Consider the following 14,456-nt stretch of genomic DNA (forward strand, 5'->3'; position numbering starts at 1 on the left):
AATTGTCCTTACATAAATTTGATTATATCACTGTCTGACCAAAAATCTTTAGTGCCTTAGTAGTGCCTACTGAGTAAAGTCTAGATTCCTTTTTCTCACACTAGAGCTATAACTAGGAATTTTTGCATCTGAGGAAAGTACAACAGATTGTGCTCAGGTTAAGATGGTGGTTGTGGTAGAGTGAAGAACACTGCATTATGAAGGACACAGTTACCCCAGGGCACCAGTGAAATCCCTCCTGGGAAGGCTACCATATACTGGGGGTATGGGTGAAGAAACTCACCTCAGCCTGCCATGTCTTAGCCTCCTGCTTTAATTATTTATTTTTGATAACTAGGTGCTAAGTAAGCCCTGTTATTTTCACAGTACTGAAAAACAGACAAGTGTTGCCAGGGGCCCCTAAATTTAATAATCACTAAATTTGGCATCCTGAGGCAAAGTCCTGATTACTCCACCCTAGTCCCCATTCTTGCTCAAGCTTTGGTGATCTCTCATCATCTCTCTTGGGTTCAATATTCATCTTTATGCAGATAATTTTCATAGCTAATTATCCAGCCCTATCCTGTCTCCCAACCTCCAAGCTTGAATCACCAACAGCTATGGGACATTTTGAATTAGATGTCCTGTAGACATCTCAAACTCAACATTGCTAAACATGATCTTTCCACCTGTTTGCAACGTGTTTCTTACTGTTGAGGTGACCAACATCCTCCCTAATCTATCTTCCGCTCAACTGCCAAAGTGATTTTCTAAAAGCTCAGGTCTGACCACATCACTCTCCCTGTCCAACTCCCCTACTCAATAAACCCCAGTGTCTCTTATTCAATTTTTCATTGGCTTTCCTTCATGCCTGAGTCTTCTGCTTTCTCATCTCTTCCACCTGCTTTCCTTAATACTCAGCTGAAATCCCACCTTCTGCAAGAGGCCTTTCCCTGTGTCTACCCTCTCTTCTGCTCTTTCCTCTGAGATTAACTCATATTCTCACTGTATATGTTTTGCATATACAGGTATTTGCATGTTGTGTTCCTAATTAGAATGTGAGCTCCTTGAGGGTAGAGATATTTTTTTCCCTTTCTCTGTATTTCAAGAGTTTATCATGATGATTGGAATATTTGTTGTTGTTCAGTCATTCAATCATATCCAACACTTTGCGATCCTGTGTGGGGTTTTCTTAGCAAAGATACTGGAGTGGTTTGCCCATTTCTTTCTCCAGTGGCTTAAAGCAAACAGGTTAAGTGACTTGTCCAAAGTCACACAGCTAGTGAGTGTCTGAGGCCAGATTTGAACTCAGGTCTTATTGACTCCAGGCTCAGTGCTCCATCCACTAAGCCACTGGCTGCCTGATTGGAATATGGTAAGTTCTTAATAAATACTTGTTGGTTGTTGAGATTGTAGGCTGTTCTTCAGACCAATTCCACTGGGTTGGATATTGTGTTTCTACTGTGTCCCAATCAGATTAACTTTTAGTAGGGCTTTGAGGGTTTTTATTTGTTTTTGAAAGCCCCCATTTCTTTTTTTTGCAAGGCTATTGGGGTTAAGTGACTTGCCCAGGGTCACACAGCTAGTGTCAAGTGTCTGGTCAGAGACTTGATTTGAACTCAGGTCCTCCTGACTCTGAAGCCAGTGTTCTATCCACTGCATCACCTAGCTGCCCCTAAAGCCCCAATTTTTTGATAAATGTGGGAGAATATGTGGGAAAATTGGAACACTAATGCATTGTTGGTGGAGTTGTGAACTGATCTAACCATTCTGGAAAGCAATTTGGAACTATGCCCAAAGGGCTATAAAAATGTGCACACCCTTTGACCCAGCAATAGTACTTCTAGGGCTGTATCTCAAAGAGATCATAAAAACAGGAAAAGGACCCACATCTACAAAAATATTTATAGCAGCTCTTTTTGTGGTGGCCAAGAATTGGAAATTGAAGTGATAACCATCAATTGGGGAATGGCTGAACAAGTTTGGTATATGAATGTAATGGAATACTATTGTGCTATATAAGAAATGATGAGGGGCAGCTAGGTGGCACAGAGGATAGAGCACTGGCCCTGGGGTCAGGAGGCCTTGAGTTCAAATCCAGCCTCAGACCAAACACTTGACATTTACTAGCTGTGTGACCCTGGGCAAGTCACTTAACCCCAATTGCCTAAAAAAAAGAAAAGAAAAAAAGGAATAAAAAAGAAATGATGAGTAGGTAGATTTCAGAAAAACCTGGAAAGACTTGTATGAACTGATGCTGAGTGAAGTAAGCAGAACCAGGAGAACATTGTGTATAGTAACAACCACATTGTTCCATGACTGACTTTGATAGACTTATCTCTTCTCAGCAATGCAAGGATCTAAGACAACTCCAAAAGACTCAAGATGGAAAAAGCTATCTACATCCAGAGAAAGAACTATGGAATCTGAATGCAGTTGGAAGCATACTATTTGCTCTCCTTTTACTGTTTTGTTTTGATTCTTCTTTCTTGTGATTCCTCCCGATTGTTCTAATTATTCTTTACATAATGACAAATGTGAAAATATGATTAATACAAATGTATAAGTAGAGCCTCTATCAGATGGCATGCCATCTTGGGGAGGGGGGAGGAAAGGGAAAGGGAGAAAATTAAAAACCTAAAATCTTATGGAAGTGAATGTTGAAGACTAAAAATAAATAAATGAATAAATAGTTTAAAAAATAAAAAAGCTATCTTATGTAAAAATGCAATATAAAATATTAAATTACATAATTATAAAATATGTATAAACTAAAATAGAGAGGAAGAAATGATAGGAAAAGAAAGCCCCCATTTCTTTAGTATTTCTTTTTTTTTTGCCTTTTTTTTTGATGAGGCAATGGGGTTAAGTGACTTGTCCATGGTCACACAACTACTAAGCTACTAAGAGTTATGTGTCTGAGGCCAGATTTGAACTCCAGTCCTCCTGACTCCAAGTCCACTGCACCACCTAGCTGACCCATTCTTTAGTATTTCTTAACTTACTTTCATATCATTTCATTTACCTGTACCTCTTCTCTAGGAAATATGTTAACAAACTACTTAGAACACTGGGGGTTATGGGGTGTTCAGGAGGACTAGCACATCTAAGGGCTTGTTGAGAGGGTTGAGAAGCTATTATGTGCATAGCAACCACACCCTGGTAAACCATATGGGCAGATGGGTTAAACCAGATTAAGGATAACTGATGGGCCACAAACCTGTTGGTGAGTTAGGAGGTAGCATGTGAAAACTTTCCTTAGAGGAATGGGCAGACCAGAACAATTTGTTGCAACAGACATGAAAGTGGCTGAAGCAGACCCTATGGAGCTCTCAGATCTTGGTCAAATGTTTAAGGTGCCAAGGTCATCCACTGCATCCTGGGCCACCACCAGTTGTCCTGACTTCTGTCTTGGCACTGGACTTGATTCAGGAAGAGAGAGTAAGGCTGAGGACTTTGTGCAACTCTGCCTCACTTAAGTGCAATTCACATGCAAATCAAGAATCACCCTGTACTGTCATTGGTTCTCTTGGAAAAGGAAAAACAAGCTACAGCAACTTACAACACTATATTTGGGAAACCATCTGGGACCCTGTGACTTAAGATATAATTCCACGTGACCAAAAACAAACAAACAAACTATATGCAATTATAACCAAAGGTTAGCATTTTTGCAAATGTTAATCAGAAAACAGGACAGCCTTATTTATGTTATGAAAGTTAAGTAATTTTTGAGAGCTTTTACTTCATGATACTTAGTTCCTTGGAAGACAGGATTTAATTTTTCATGTCTCTAACTGTATGTATGCTTCCAGTCTTTCATGCTTAAAATAAATTTGCTGAAATGTGTTTTTACTATACGCTAAGCAAAGAGTCCATTAAAAAAGCTAGCTGGGCTGGAGAACAACTGAGCCAGGATGTATGTCTCCTCTTTATGATGAAATGAAGATTTCTCTTAAAGGCAAATCTTTAAATTTTTTAAAAGACGGACTAGTAAATCACTTTAAAATCATGCCCCTTGGTTTAACTTGTGAACCTAAGAGCTCAACTTTAAGAATATTCTCTGAACTTTTGTTTGGCATATTACCTGGATTGTGAAAGGAATCAGTTTTTCTTTTGCCCCAAGCTTCCTTTTGCCCAGGATTTATGTCAAACAATTTCTGATGGGCCCTTTCAGTCGTATTCTGTGAGTGAGTCATTTCAGTTGAATGGTTGCCAATTAAAGAAGGGAGATGATGGTTGAAATTCTTTATTCTAAAGGTTGTGAGGATCTTTGTTAGTTCTCTTCATTGTTTTCACCAATCTAACCTTCCTTTCCTGTTCCCTATAGCTATATCCTTTCCCCTCTTTGAAGTTGTAGCCAGCTCAGGCGGAGAAGAATCAGATGCCTTAGGAAGCCTGAAGGTTTTTTAAATTGGATCACAGAGGAAGTTAATAGGGATCTTTGAAGGAATAGGAAGGGTAGCTGGGCTGTGTTGACCTGAGGGGAAGTCTTCAAATTGCAAGGGCTGCACACCCATGGTCCAGGTGGAGAAGATCTTTTTCTGGATGCACTTACACACTACTCAGGAAATTGTTCTGTAGATGATAGATAGTTTTCTCGTTTTGACTGGAGAGGAAAAGGGAATCCATTAAAGACATTGCCTTGGAAATTGAAGTTGGAGAGAGCTTTGAGGAGAAAAAATAATTGACCAAATTACTTTCAGGAAATGTTTAAGGGTAGAGGCAGCTAGGTGGTGCAGTGGATAGAGCGCCAGCCCTGGATTCAGGAGGACCTGAGTTTAAATCTAGCCTCAGACACATAACACTTACTGGCTGTGTGACCCTGGGCAAGTCACTTAACCCCATTACCTAAAACTTTAAAAAAAATGAAATGTTTAAGGGGTGGAGCCAAGATGGCAGAGTAAGAGCAGTGACTTGCTTGAGCTCTCCCCCAAATCCCTCCAAATACCTGTAAAAAATGACTCTAAACAAATTCTAGGGCAGCAGAACCCACAAAAAGACAGGGTGAAACAAATTTCCAGCCCAAGACAACTTGGATGGTTGATTAGAAAGGTCTATTGTGCCGGACTGGGATAGAAACGCAGTTCAGTGTGAATATGCAAAGACCAGGCCTCAGTGAACCTGGAGCAGGCCTCAGGAGGCTGAATTAAGGGGAGCTGTGATGGTTTCCAGACTTCTCAACCCACAAACACCAAAGACAACTTAGAAGGTCAGTAGGAAAATTCTGACCACGGTGAGAGAGAAGCTTGGTCTCAGCTCCAGTCGCTGCACAGCCCAGGAGTGGCTGCTGCTTCCAGAGCTTCTGACCCACAGACTGAGGGGAAATCAAGTAGCTGATAAGAGGAAGATTTCAGGGATCTCTTTGTTAGTGCCGAGGCAGGATTTTCTTGCTTTGCCTGTGCTTGGATCTGGGTCACAGTTCTGGGTGGCAGTCCTGGGGCAAGGAGTAGTGCTGGCATGGTGGAACTTGTGGTGGCAGTGGAGAGGGAATCCTCCTCACAGTTCCAAGGTAGAAAAGAGTGCTTGTGGTCATTCATTGACCAGAGCACAGGCCAGGAAAGGAATAAACACCTCGCCCTTGATCATACCACCTTGGAAGAACTGAAAACTTACAGATCCCTAGAAGTATCTCTGAAAACAGCTGCAGAAGACCTCTGTAGCTTGGGACAGTACATTCTCCACATTGGAAGCAGACCCATACCTTAATAAAGAGTTTAAAACTCAAGTAATTGACTGGGAACATGAGCAAACAGCACAAAAGTCAGACTATAGAATCTTTTTTTGGTGACAAAGAAAATCAAAATATACAACCAGAAGAAGACAACAAAGTCAAAGCTCCTACATTCAAAGCCTCCAAGAAAAATATAAATCTGTCCCAGGCCAAGGAAGAGCTCAAAAGGAATTTTGAGAAGCAAGTCAGAGAAGTAGAGGAAAAAGAATTGAGAGTGATGCAAGAAAATCACGAAAAACTAGTCAACAGCTTGCTAAAGACCCCAAAACACTGAAGAAAATAACACCTTAAAAAATAGCCTCACCCAGATGGCAAAAGAGGTTCAAAAAGCCAATGAGGAGAAGAATGCCTTCAAAAGCAGAATTGGCCAAATAGAAAAGGAAGTGCAAAAGCTTACTGAAGAAAATACTTCCTTAAAAATTAGAATGGAACAATTAGAAGCTATTGACTTTATGAGAAATCAAAACACTGTAAAAGAAATCCAAAAGAATGAAAAATTAGAAAACAATGTGAAATATCTCATTGGAAAAACAACTGCCCTAGAAAATAGATCCAGGAGAGAGAATTTTAAAATTATTGGACTATCTGAAAGCCATGATCAAAAAAAGAGTCTAGACATCATCTTTCAAGAAATTATCAAGGAAAACTACCCTGATATTTTAGAACCAGAGGGCAAAATAGAAATTGAAAGAATCCCCTGATCACCTCCTGAATGAGATCCCCAAAGGAAAATTCCTATGAATATTGTAGTGAAATTCCAGAGTTCCCAGGTCAAGGAGAAAATATTGTAAGCAGCCAGAAAGAAACAATTCAAGTATTGTGGAAACACAATCAGGATAACACAGGATTTAGCAGCTTCTACATTAAGGGACTGCAGGGCTTGGAATGATATTCCAGGAGGGCAAAGGAAATAGGATTACAGCCAAGAATCACCTACCCAGCAAAACTGAGTATAATCCTTCAGGGGAAAAAGTGGATATTCAATGAAGTAGAGGAGTTTCAAGCATTCTTGATGAAAAGAACAGAGCTGAATAGAAAATTAGACTTTCAAATACGAGACTCAAGAGAAGCATGAAGAGGTAAACTGGGAAGAGAAATCATAAGGGACTTATTAAGTTTGAACTGCTTACATTCCTACCTGGAAATATGATATTTTTAACTCATGAGACCTTTGTCATTTAGGGTAGTTGGAAGGAAAAAGAATATATGTATAGATTGATAGAGGGCACAGGGTGCATTGAAGATGAATGAGTGATATCTGGAGAATAAAATTAAGGGTGAGAGAGGATTATACTGGGAGAAGGAGAAAGGGAGAGGTAGAATGGGGTAAATTGTCTCACATAAAACTGACAATAAAAGGCTTTTACAGTGGAAGGGAAGTGGGGGAAGGTGAGAGGGAATGATTGAATCTTAATCTCATCAAATTTGGCTTAAGGAGGGAATAATATACACACTCAATTGGGTATGGAAATCTATTTTTCTACAGGAAAATAGGGGCAGAGGGATAAGAAAGTAGGGAAATGACAGAAGAGAGGGCAGATTGGGAAAGGGGGTAATCAGAAGGAAACACTTCTGAGGAGGTACAAGGTCAAAAGAAAGAAAAGAATAAATGGGGGACAGAATAGGATTAAGGGAAATAGAGTTAGTTTTTCACAACATGACTACAATGGAAGTGTTTTGCATAACTACACAAGTATAACTTGTATTGAGTTGCTTGCCTTCTCAATGAGGGTGGGTGGAGAGGGAGGAAGGAAGAAAATTTGGAACGCAAGGTTTTAAAAACAAATGTTAAAAACATTGTTTTCACGTGCAACTGGGAAATAAGATATACAGGCAATGGAGTATAGAAATCTATCCTGCCCTACAGGAAAATAGAATAGGAAAGGGATAAGAGAAGGGGAAGGAGATAGAAGGGAGGGCGAATTAGGGGAAAGGGTATTCAGAATGCACACTATCTTGGGGTAGGGGGGAGGGACAAGATGGGGAGAAAATTTGAACTCAAAATCTTGCGGAAGTGAATGTTGAAAACTAAAAATAAGTAAATTAATGAATCTTACAAAAGAAATATTTAAGAAAATTAAAGCTCAAAATTGACCCGTTGTTTGATTGATTAGGAGAAAGGTGAGGATATTATTATTTAGCATTGGCAGTAGTAGTAGTAGTTGTAGTAGTAGCAACAGTAAGTAGTAGTAGCAGCAGCAGCAGCAGCAGCAGCAGCAGTAATAGTAGTAGTAGTAGTAGTAGTAGTAGTAGTAGTAGTGGTAGTAGTAGTAGTAGTAGTAGCAATAAAAGTAGTAGTAATAACTAAGTGACATAGAGCTTTGAACCTCAGGTCAGGAAGACTATTTGTCAAAATTTCACCTCAAATACAGCCTCAAGTATTTATTAACTGTGTGAACCTGAGCCCTTGGTCTGCCTCAATTTCTTTATCTGTAAAATGGGAATAATAAAAAGTACCTACATGCCAGGATTGCTCTAAGTATAAAATGAGATATTTGTAAAGCTCTTTGAAAACCTTAAAACACTATGAATGCTAGCTATTACTTCTATTGTCTTCATTATAATTCAAATCATTACCACTTGTCAATATTATCCTAGTTATAGTTCTTTGGGAAGGTGCAGATATATATCTACTACCAGATGGTTTAGGAGAGACAAAGACAAAGTGACAGTAGGGATATATACACATAGTACATTTATTAGGCACCTGGTAGCAAGATACTGGTCCTGGAGTTCTGTATCTGAGTTCAATTTAGCTTTAGACAATACGTGACCTTGGGTAAATCACTTAACCTCTGTCTCAGTATCTTCAATTGTAAAATGGGGATAATGATAGAATCTACTTCACAGGTTTGTTGTGAGGAGCAAATGAAATAACATTTATTAAGAAGTGCAGTGTGTAGCACATAGTAGATGCTTTATAAATGATTATTCCCTCCCTTTTCCTAACGCTGAACAATGTAGATATTGAGCTCTGAAACAAAGAGATAGGGGCAGGTACTGGTTGTGTGGCTTAACTGGTATATGGAACTTCCCAATGAAGAAACTCCATTTGCTAATGCAAGTCAGCACTTTCTCTTTAACTTAGGAGCTGAGAGAGTTACCTCTCCAAGCAAAAGCTTAATTAAACTTGGGCAAAAATCCTGTTAGAAACACTGCTGATTTTTTTTTTTGCAAATAACGGTTTGTGTGTATTTTAAAGGGCAGTGATTACAGAATAACAAATTCCACCAAGTACATAATTGCACATTTTTTTGCGATTCATTATCATAGGCATTGACTAGACCCAGCTGTTAGAATATTTACTTGAGATAGAACAGAGTGGCTTGTTCATAGCAGTCAAGGTCTCACTGCTCAATAACGGCTATTTTGGAGGCAGTCCAGGAAATGGTTTAACTCTATAAATAATGCAATCTTTCTACAATTTCCTCTCCCTCTAGGTTTTGGTCTTTTTAATGATTTCAAAATTATTCTGTCCCTCAGTATTATTGCACTGCTCTAAATCCTGGTAAATGGCTGGCGCTTGGAAGTGGCAGTGTTGGGGCAAGAGTGAAGACTATTAACAAACTCTTCAGTACTGCTACATTATACATTTCAAGACTGGTATAAAAAAATCTTATTGGTGGAGACAAAGTTCTATAGAGAAAGATTCTTCTGGCCCGATTTACTATCATAAGTACTTGTCATTCATGTTTCCAATTCTTTCTGGTTTTCACAGCAATGAAGATTTTGAAGAAACCCTGATTTTGCTCTACCCTTTTGACTTAGACAGCCTTGCTAGAATGGCAATTGTCTAATATGAAGGGTGGGAATATTCTGAATTGACTAACCACATCAATGCTTCTCCATGAGGAGCTCATCATGGGATCAGATTTGAAAATATTTTTTTAAAAGGAATGGCAAGTTGTTATACACAACAGATTTGCAACTTCATGTACAATCATCCTTTTTATGATAATTTGTTATGGAAATGTTTGTCTTATTCCATACATTAAAAAGAAAATAATTTTGAAAACCCAGCAGGGCTGAAAAAAAATCCAACTTATTTATAAAAAAACCACTTCATTGAGAGGAAGGGAATAAGCATTTACATAGTGCCTACTATGTGCCAGGCACTGTGCTAGGTGCTTTTTGCAATTATCTCATGTGATTCTCACAACAACCCTTCGAGATAGGTTCTATTATTATCCCTATTTTACAGTTGAGAAGACCAAAGCCGAAATGGTAAGGTGACTTGCCCGGGGTCACACAACTAGTAAGTGTCTGACAGTAGATTTGAACTCAGGAAGATGAGTTTTCCTGACTCCAGGCTTAGCACTCTATCCACTGCTCCAACAAGGTAAACATTCTTGTTTAATTGTAGGGAATTGACTAAGTGTTTTTCACCTTCAAATGCAGATTCTCACCAATATAGAATGAAATTGGAATGTGAATGAGGAGGAGATGTGTGATATGAGGAAACAATGCAAGATCTTAGGTCAAAAGATCTGGTTTCAAATTCTGACTCTGATACGTAGCTGTACGATCATAGGCATGTCACTTGATCTCTCAGCCTCAGTTTTCTATCTGTAAAATGGAGATAACAATAGCATCTACTCCACAAGTTTGTTGCGAAGATCAAATGACAAACACTTTGTAAAACTTAAAGCCCTACATAAAGGTTTCTCATTCTTGTTCTTCTTTTTGTTGTTCTTGTTCACCTCTCCCCATCTCTTCTTCCTCCCCCTCCCCATCTTCCTCCTCCTCCTTTTTCTCCTCCTCATCCTCTTTCTCCTCCCTCCCCCTTTTTTGTCACCTCCTCCTCTTACCTCTGTGACATTGGGCAAGTCATTTAACCTCCCTTGGGGTTCAGTTAATCAATAAACATTTTTAAAGCACCTACTATGAGCCAAATGTTGTACTAAGCATTGTGCTAAGCAAAAGCAAACAAATCAGTTCCTGTTCTCAAGGACCTCAGGGTATGATTTGGAAAATAATATGCTAATGATTATGTACAAGTAAGATACATAATATATAATAAATTGGAGATAAGTAACAGAGAGAAGGCAATAGATTTAGGGGATATCAGCAACAGATATTTGTAAACATTTGGTTTTAGCTGAGACTTAAGGGAATCCAGGGAAGCCAAAGCCTGGAGGGAGATACAAGGAGGGAGAGAATTCCAGGCATGGGGGACAGCCAGTGAAAATTCCCACAGTGGAGTCTGTGAGATGAAATATCTTGTGTGAGGAACAGCAAAGAAGTCAGTGTCACAGGATCTCAGAGTATTTTCAGGGTGATATGGGGGGAATAAGGTATAAGAAGACTGAAAATATAGGGGGACTAGGTTATGAAAGGCTTTAAAAAAAAGCCAGAGGATTTTATATTTGATCCTAAGGGTTATAGGGTTAATTTTCTTCACCTGTTAAATGAAGCAGTTAGTTTAGACTGGACATCTATAATCCTCTGATTCTGTATCGATTCTTATAATTTTAAATCCCACAATTTAACTTCTTCACTTCACATCAGCCACATACAGGGATAGTCACATATCATATCTCATCATTATCCAGAAGTATTCCACTTCTTTATTTAGAAACTCTATATTACCTTTATCTGACCATAATCTCCGATCATTCCATCTCTTCTTTTGCCTCAAGGGTCTTTAATCTATTTTTGCCCTCAATATTTTCTCAGACCATTATCCCTGCTCTGACTTCACTTTCCTACCTTTCTAATCTCATCCCTATACATTCCCATTTCAATTCTACTTGGTCTTCTGCTCTCCAATTCCTCACCCCCTTGTCCTACCACTGCTCATCTCTCACCAAACCTCACCTCTAGATTATTCTCACCATCTACATCTTCTGCTCCTGCTAATTGGCTGCTGCTTTAGTTGGAGGAAGTCACATGACTCTGTTGCCTGGGTACTTTTAATATAAATGCTATCTGATTCCAACTGGAATCAATAAAATTGGCAATAAAATAAGGCAATCTTTTCTTTCCTCCTTAACAGCATTTATATAACCGAACACTTTACAAATATTATTTCACAATTGATTCCCTTTCTCACTCCTCACAAAAGCTATTCTAAACTCTCTCTCCTCTTTATATCTCCCATATCTCCCACTATCTTTCCCTATCATCTGAGGATTATGTCTCCAAGAAAAGTGAAACCATTGGATCTAATTGCTTTATTCTCTCATTCCCTTTATCTCTGATTCCCTTGACACCATTTTCTATTATCTCCTTCTTCTCCATGTTCTCTGACAGTGAAATGCCTGTCTTGACTAAGTTAACTTAGACATTTATATTTGATCCCATCCCTTCCTATCTCTCCAACAGCTTACAGCCTCAATAATTTCCCCCTCCCTTGAATGTTTAACTTTTTTCTATCTACTGATTCCTTCCTTGTTACCTTCAAACTCATTCAAGCATTCCAAATTCAATAAAAAAAATATTCAGTGCCATTCATTAGTGGATGGTAGACTCTGCCTTCCATTTAAGCACTGCTATAGTTCTCTTCTTTAAAATCTTGAAAACTTTGTTCATGTTTTGCCTTCACTTCCTATCCTCTTGTTAAGTCTTCAACCTTTTGCAACCTGGCTTCTGGTCTTAATACTCATCTGAAACTGCTCTACAATGCCTTGTGCTATATTTCACTCTGTTGACCATCCTTTCCTCCTGGGTACTCCTTCCTCTTTGGATTTATATGCTACAAATTTTTCCTGGTTCTTTTCCTTTCTATCTTATTATGTTTTTCTATCTCCTTTTTCTGCTCACCATCCTTATCATACTCCCTAACTGTGGGTGTTCACATCACTCTCTTTTGATAGTCTCATGTTTCAATTTTGGGTTTAACTATCATCCTTATGTAGATGACTCTCAGATCTGTATATTCAGCTTGATCTCTCCTCTGAACTTTAGGCCCATTATCATTAATTATCTATCACACATTTTAAACTGGCTATCCTGGAGACATCTTAAACTCAACAAGTTTAAAGCTGAACTTATCTTTTCCCTGAAATTCGCCCTCTTCCAAACTTTTCTACTTCTGTCCAAGGCACTGCTCTCTTCCCAGTCTTCCAGGTTTATAATTGTACTATTAGCCTGGTCTTCTCATTCCTCTCTTTGCCCCATGTGTCCATTCATTTGCTACACCTTGACATTGTGTCCCCCACATCTGTGCTGAAAACATGTGAACATTGTTTTATTCTCATAACCTCAATTCATGTTGATTATTAAAGTCAATTAACAAAGCCTGAGGAAGAGCAGTTGTATGAGGAAAGCAGCAGTGATTCAAGTTATAACTGGACCAGTCAATGGAATGCTGAGAGGGGCCAAGCCAAAGATCACAGGGTAGCCAAGTCCAAAGGACAAGGACAGAGTTAGGGATCCATAGTAATGCTCCAAGATGGGGAAGTCAATGCAGAGAAGAACAAGGAAACACTTCAATTTAGAACTGAAAGTGACATTGTAGGTTATCTATTTCAACCCCTTCATTTGTCCGATTAAGAAACTGATACCCACAGATATTTAGTGACTTGCTTAGAGTCACATCCATAGTACATGGTAGAGTTAAGATTCAAACACAGCTCCTTTGCCTCCAACTTCAGTGCATTTTCCAGTGTACCAAGATATCCCTGGAGAAGACCACAGTAGATACACATTAACTATGTCTTTTGTCACTCCAGAAGAAAGGGTGGCTTTGACCATGCTATTATTTGACTTTGGATTGGTAGGTAGAGTCCACAATCTAAGAAAGAAGTGACAGGATATGAATGAGTTCTGTATAATTTCTGGGTCCTGGCTGCTTTCATTCTGATAACTTGTCCAGGAGCACATAACTAGTCTATATGTATCTCAGGCCAAACTTGAACCTATGTCCTCATGGATCTGAGGCTGGATCTCTATTTACTATGCCATGCTACCTAACAAAAAAGTGAGAAAACTGTGCTCATTCTTCAATATTACTGAATAGTGCAATGAGTGGCAGCATGATGTTGAGTAGTTAGGGACCAAGCAGCCTCATGCTTGCAATTGGCAGGACACATAGATCTAAATACACATGCTTCTGATTTTACCAAAAACAAACAAAAAAAGCATCATTATTAAAATGATTTATCATCCTGTTGGATAGGAAATATTAAATGAAGAAGCAAACTAAATAATCTAAATTATTTATATTTTTATTATGCTAACGGAAGTCTCTAGTTCTCTCAAGTACATCATTCTGTGAGATACTAAAGAAGACTCATGAAAATAAGGAATCAACTCTTATGTTGTTAACTGAAAACATTAGGCACATGCCTTAATGCAATTCACAGAAGACATTTAATGGGGCCTTCTTTTGTTCTTCAAGTGACCGTATGGTATTGATGGTTTGTGCTAATGCACATGTAAATAAATATCAAGAAAGCTAGTGTGTGTCTTACAGCTTATTGCCTAATCCTTGGGCCTTTTCTCATCAGCGATAGTTTTCTTTGCATTGTTTCCCTCTCTACTTAAAAGCTAAGCAATTAACACAGGACCACAATGCAACTCACAGTAGTAAGAAGCCTCTTTTCCTATGTCTACATGCATGATGGTATGAGCCTCACTGTTCTTGAGTGAGTGGACCTGTGTTTAGACCCCATCTCTAATACTTACTAGTTGTGTGACCTTGGGTAAGAAACTTCATCTCTCTTGGCTTCAATTTGTCCAACTATAAAATGAGGGAAGAGAGAGAGAGAGAGAGAGAGAGAGAGAGAGAGAGAGAGAGAGA

Source organism: Vombatus ursinus, unplaced genomic scaffold (genome assembly GCF_900497805.2).
Source record: "Vombatus ursinus unplaced genomic scaffold, bare-nosed wombat genome assembly UNPS02014812.1, whole genome shotgun sequence".
Lineage (NCBI taxonomy): Eukaryota > Metazoa > Chordata > Mammalia > Diprotodontia > Vombatidae > Vombatus > Vombatus ursinus.